The following is a 6529-nucleotide window of genomic DNA, read 5'->3' as shown; positions in this document are numbered from 1 at the left end:
CATGCCCAAGATCCCGAGAGGAGAATGGAGGAGAAGGGATTGCGGCATGGCCATCCCCCCTGGGGGGTGATTTCTCCCTCTCTGTCTCTCTGTCTCTCTCTGTCTGTCTGGCGAGTGCACATGCCCTATCGGAAAAAACAAAAATACTCTCCAATTTCATGTAAATTAGATGTCCTGAGATTGTTCAACAACTAAAGGGTTAATACAGGTCGTCTCTTTTTTTTTTTTTTTTTTTTTTCTCTTAGTTTTGGTTGGCTTGTTTCTACTGGCTTATCTTCAAGTTCATTGATTTTATTTCTGATTCTCCAAGCTGTTGTTATGACCTCCAGTATGTTTTTCATTTTATTTCTCAAATTTCCTTTTTTATATAGTATTCCTTTTCCGTGAACCAATATCTGTTCACATATTATATCCATTTTTATCTCAGAGCTTAAAAATATACTTTAATACACTATTTGGATTATTGGTGGCCAGAAGGCTCCTGTTAAATCTACTTTCAGAACAAATTATAAAACAATTCTGAAGACATACCATTTTAATCTGAGAAGATAGTTTCCTGAGTGCGTTATGGAGTTTTTTTGTGCTCACAACACAAACATTCTACTCCTCAAACCCGAACCCTTTCTACCCCAGTCTATCCACTATTTTGGATGTATATTATGAAATGTGTGCTGGACTAACATTAAGCTTTCTGTGAGAGGGGCCAGTAGGGGGCATGGTAATTCATTAAGGCACTGGACTCTTACTGGCCAACTGCACTTGGAGCCCCAGATCCTGTGACTTGAGAATCCCACCAGATGGGTGTGCATGCATGCCCAAAATCCTGAAAGGAGAAAGGAGAAGAAGAGATTGCAGTATGGCCATCCCTCCTAGAGGGTGATTTCTCACTTTCCTGCTCTGTCTCTCTCTGCCTCTCTCCAGCAAGTACATAAAGCCTATGGCAAAGCCTGAAAATAAACAAACAAACAAAAACAAATACAAGATTTCTGTGAGATCTACCATCATTGGAAAAGTAATTTATTGGTGTACCAAAATTTTCAATGGTCTCAATCACATATTCAGTTATTTCTGTTACTAACTGACTCATTAAAGTAAGGCCAAAAATCCCAGCTTGGACCTTATTTAGAATATGGTCATTTCAGAGGGAATCAAGTTGAAATGAGGTGGTTAGGGTGGGTCCCGCTCCATTAAGTCCTTGGGGGGCCAGCAGTTGGCATAATGATTATGTCGCTGGACTCCCATGTAGTTGACCGTGGTTCAAGTTCCAAACCCAGCAGCTATGGAGTGTGCATACATGCCCAAGATCCCAAGAGGAGAATGGAGAAGAAGGGATTGTGGCGTGGCCATTCCCCCGGGGGGTAATTTCTAACTTTCTGTTTCTCCATCTCTCTCTGGCGAGCACATGCACCCTATAGCAAATATTCTCAAAAAAAAAATTTTATTGTCCTTATAAATGGGGAAATTTGGAAGCAGGAACAGACACACAGAGGGAAGACGATATAAGGATACACAGGGAGAAGATGCCATTGACTACAGAGATACCTCTATAAGCCAAGGAATGCAGAGGGTGGCTGGCAAACACCAGAGACAGGGAAGGATTGTGCCCTAGAACTGTCCAAGAAAGTACGGTCCTGCCAATGTCTTGATTCAGGCTTCTAGCCTCCAGAACTTTCTGTAGTTTTAAACCACTCAGAGACAGACACTGTGAAAGGGAAAGTGAGAAATCACTCCCCAGGGAAGATGGCCATGCCACAATCCCTTCTCTTCCATTCTCCATCCAGGATCTTGGACACATGCACACATGTGTCCAGTGTGATTTTCAAGTCACTAGGTCCAGGACTTGAACCGCAGTCAATCAAGTGGGAGTTCAACGACACATTTGATGGTATCTAAGTGCAGTATAATATTAATGGTCAAAACTAGTTGGTGAATATATGAGTGTTCAATGTAAAATTCTTTCAATTCTTCAGTGTTTGAATATTGTCATAATAAAAAAAATCAAAGTAATGTATGTTAGTTTAGATGTAGCTGAAGAAAAGTTTAGTTAAGTTGAAGTATAGGATAAAAAAGAGAATTGAGGAACCAGCAGGTAACATGATGGTCAAGGTGCTGGGACTGACTGTGGTTCAAGTCCCAGACCTGGTGGCTTGCTTTTCATTCTCTCTCTCTGTTTCTCTGGTGAGTGTGTGTGTTCTATAGTAAATTAAGAAATAATAATAGTAATAAATAAAATTTAAAATTCTTTTAAAACATTGAAAATATAGAAAGGAGTGTAACTAATAGCAGACTCAGTGATAGAGTCTAACATGGAATAATTGAGTTCTGGAATAGGAGGAAAAGAATGGGCTAGGTAGGATTTTTAAAAAGATAACAGCTGAGATTTATTTTCAGAGCAGATGAAAGACTTCCAGCCACATATTCAGGTAATACAATGAATTTGAGGCAAGACAAATACAAAGGGAAACAGTTGAACTGTTGAAAATAAAAGTGAAAACCTCTTAAAGGATTCAGAGAAGCAACAGGGAGACTGAGCTGATTTCTCAACAGAGATGATGGAAGCTAGAAGCCAATGGAATAACATCTGATCACGGGGCACATACAGAACCAGCATTTGCAGCCTTCTCTTCCTAAGTACTGGGCTCTGGGCTAAGCACTTAACAAACATTATCCCACTCAACCCTCACGCTCTCCCAGTGAGATAGAATGAATAGCTCCATGTTAATAAAAGGAAACTGAAACTTGGAAAAGTTCTTTGGAATAAAGTCAGACAGCTAGCCAGTGCTGAAAATGTAAACTCCATTATGACAGACCCAAAATGCTTTCTGCTTTTTCTGCAATCCTGTGTCTGCCTAGGCTCTGGGTCCCAAATCTCTCTGGTTTGACAATCTCACTGTCAAGTCTTATAACGGTTTGAACAATATGCTTGGGGTTAACACTGAAAAAGGAGAGAGAAGAAAATGAACATGGTGAAACTCCGGTATCTAATATTTGATAAGAGGATACAGATCACGTTATCGTGTGGTACCGGAGCACTGGCTGGGCAGAAGGCATTTAATTGGCATCTTTCCTTTGAATTTCGTACCTCTAGTCTCCATTTTGACATGAGAGTAGATGACTGAAATGCTACTTTGTGTCTTGTTAGCACCGTATTGTAAAGTGTATATTATTACAGAAAATTGACAAGGTGATGAGCTGTCACTTCAGCTAAGAGAATATCCTATTTTTAATGACTATTATTTCATAAGGAAATGTGCTGATGACAGCTTATTTTAGTGAAAACTGTCGATGTGTAACCTTTTTGCTAGACAACATTATATCAGTAACGATGATACCTAAAAACTATGCAAGATGCTGGAAATGTATTTTCTGGAATAATACTTGAGAAATCAATGTACAAGAATAAGTAAAAGTACTTTTTAAATATCAGGTTAGCATATATATGCTATAGAAAATTTTATTGGGCATGACTTATTTTTATAATGAGTATTCATTTATGTACAACAATATTTCGTTTTTATATGTTTTATAAGCCTATTATAAGATTAAAAATATGTCTTTGGAATAAATTTATATGTACAGATGAATGCACAAATGCATATGTATATATAAATATAGATTTTTTTATAAAGTCCATTTGGGCGTGCTGATATGGACCTGCTGACCCAGCTACTGGGGAGGTGAGGCAGGAGGGTAAAGACAAAGTGATACCCTATCTAAAAAAAAAAAAAAAATTCCAAGTCAGTGCTTAAATGTCATATAATTATATCCATCTAGGCTGTAAGCACTGTCCCTCCACTGTTCTTAGAATTAAAAGTGCTGGGATCAGCAGATGGTGTAATGGCTATGTCACCGGACTCCCATGTAGTCAACTGCGGTTCGAGTCCCAGACCCAGTGACTTAAACTCATGCTGGGCACGTGTGTGTGCGTGCCCAAGATCCCGAGAGGAGAATAGAGGAGAAGGGATTACAGCGTGGCTATCCCCTCTGGGTGTGATTTCTCGCCTTCTGTCTCTCTGTCTCTGTCTTTCTGCACGTGCCCTATGGCAAAAAAAAAGGAAAAAGAATTAAGAGTGCTGAATGCAAGTCCTGGTTCTATTACTTTCATCTTGTAATGTTGAGCATCTCTCAGTCTTCCATTTATGACCCATCTTCTCAGTTAAAATGGAGAAAACAACAGCATCCTACGTACCTTACTGGGAGACTCAGAGGCCTCTAAAGGAGATATGTATATAAAGAAACTCAATACTGCAAAAATATATTACAATTTTAAATATAATTGCCCATTATCATATTATGTGTGTGCTTGTTTAATTAAGATATGGCCTGACTTATTCTAGGAGTCACCAACCTAACGGTCAAAGAAAGTTATTTAGAAATACTAACTAATTTCACCCTTCCTTTGCCTGCATACTAATGTAGCCACCTTATAATCCTACCCGACTTGTTCTGGGAGGGGAAGTGGAGCTTGGGAACTTGTCATCCTGGTCCTCCCGCTCCCTGCCTTGTCCACCACCCTGCACGGACAGCTGGCCATGGTGAGAGCGTCATCTGCTACCAGGCACCTCGTCCAGACCTCTCGGAGTGCTCTACATCCAGGGAGCTGGAGCTCAGTTGTGCACACCCAGCAGGAGAAGCCAGCCCGCCTCGTCTCTAAGCCACTCCCCACTATATAACGAGCTGTGTCTCAGGGCCCCATTGCCTCCTGCAGCCCTCTCTGTCCACAGGACCCTGCCATGGGACTCGGCTTAGGGCCCCAAGTCTCAGACTGACCGTGTAGTTCTTTCTGTTCTTTGCCGCTTCTACCTTTGTTTTTGTTTTGTTTTGTTTATGGGTTTTTGTCATAAGGCACATATCCATGCCAGAGAGAACAAAAGTGAGAAATCCCCCTTTCGGAGAGAGGCCATGCCTCAGTCCTTTCTCCTGCATTCTCCTCTTACGATTTTGGACATGTACGCACGCACCTGGCATGATTTTCCAGGATTCAAACCATGGTTGACTATGTGAGAGCCCAGCACATTAACCACCATGCTGACCCTCTCTCTATGTATATGTAAACTTTTGTCTTTTTAATTTTCTTTTTTCAGCCAAAAAGTATTTTTTTAAATGGTATCCAAGTAGGCATCTTCTACCAGTTTCCCACTTGCCTAGTAAGGTCTGGAATGCAGCTGGGGCTTAGACACTGTGTACCGGTTACTCACTGTTACATAGCCTACCACTCCACACGCAGTGGCCTGAAATCAGGACAGTGTCCTGTATTTTGTGTCCTTTAGTCTACTGGATGATTCATTTCCTGGTCTTCTTGAGCTTACTCATTGAGCTGAATTCAACCCATAAGCTTTCTGAGGCTGAGCTGGCGAGGGCACTTGGGACGACCGGCCTCCTCTGCTCACGCAGCCTGTCAGCAGGTAGAAGCCGAGGCTAGGATCCCTTACGTGGCAGCAAGTCTGTACCAATTGAAAAGGCAGAAACCACCCAGCCTCCTAAGCCCAGGTCTTCAAGGGACACACCACCATTCCCAGAGCGTTCTCTTGATCAAATCTGTCACAAGGCTGGCTTCAATTTAAGGAGAGGAAGGTTGCATTTTGTGGAAAAAGCGTGCGAGTATAAACATGATGGAACTGTTGCGCGCATCCTTCCAGATGATCATCTATAGTTGAACCTCTGGTCAAAATGATGCATATCCTTTGCTCATGCGAAAAACGTTTTCTCATTCCCAAGACCTCGAAAATCTCCTTCAGTTACAGCCCTAGCTCCAAGTGCAGGCTCACACCATGACATCTGGTTCAGAGGCAGACAAGCCTCCATCGACTGAGTTACATGCTGCTGCTCAGTTGTGACCCTCCCTGCTTCGTGAACCAAAACGGCAGGCGTTCTACCCTCCGTACCTTTCTTTAGCTGTATTTAAAGAGTCTTTTAAAATACGACAGCCCTATTTTCATTATCATAGATGAAGTGTTTCTGGGACACAGTGTCCATCTTGAAGTTACTGGGTTCAAAAGGCAAAACTAAAATATTTTCTGAAACATGCAAAGAAAAAAAAAAAAAAAACAATGAGAAGGAAAGAGAGAAAACATTCCCCATAGGGCATGATCACACCCAAACTCTCTTTTCAGGATTTCAGGCACGCACACACGTAACTGGTAAGTTTTTCGAGCTGGTGGGTCCAGGACCGATCTGTGTAGCTGGCCATGTGAGATCTAGCCTTACCTGCCAGGTTACTGGCCAGTCCAAAACCAATTTCACTACTCAAGATTTCTTTATCCAACTTCCCCAAATTAGGAGTCATTTTTAAATCTACTTTCTTCATAATTTAAGCAACCGTATGTATCTAATTAAAGTTTTTTTTTTATAAATTCAAAAATCAGCAATAAAAAGACCAGCAAATGGCTTAATGGTTACATTACTGGACTCCCACATAGTCAACCATGGTTCGAGTCCTGGACCCAGCAACTAAAAACATGCCAGGAACATGTGCATGTGTGTCCAAAATCCAGAGAGGAGAGTGGAGGAGAAGGAATTGTGGCCTGGC

Source organism: Tupaia chinensis, unplaced genomic scaffold (genome assembly GCF_000334495.1).
Source record: "Tupaia chinensis unplaced genomic scaffold, TupChi_1.0 Scaffold144806_1, whole genome shotgun sequence".
In the NCBI taxonomy this organism is placed as follows: domain Eukaryota; kingdom Metazoa; phylum Chordata; class Mammalia; order Scandentia; family Tupaiidae; genus Tupaia; species Tupaia belangeri.
The sequence above is the reverse complement of the archived record's forward strand: the minus strand, read 5'-3'. Positions refer to the sequence as shown.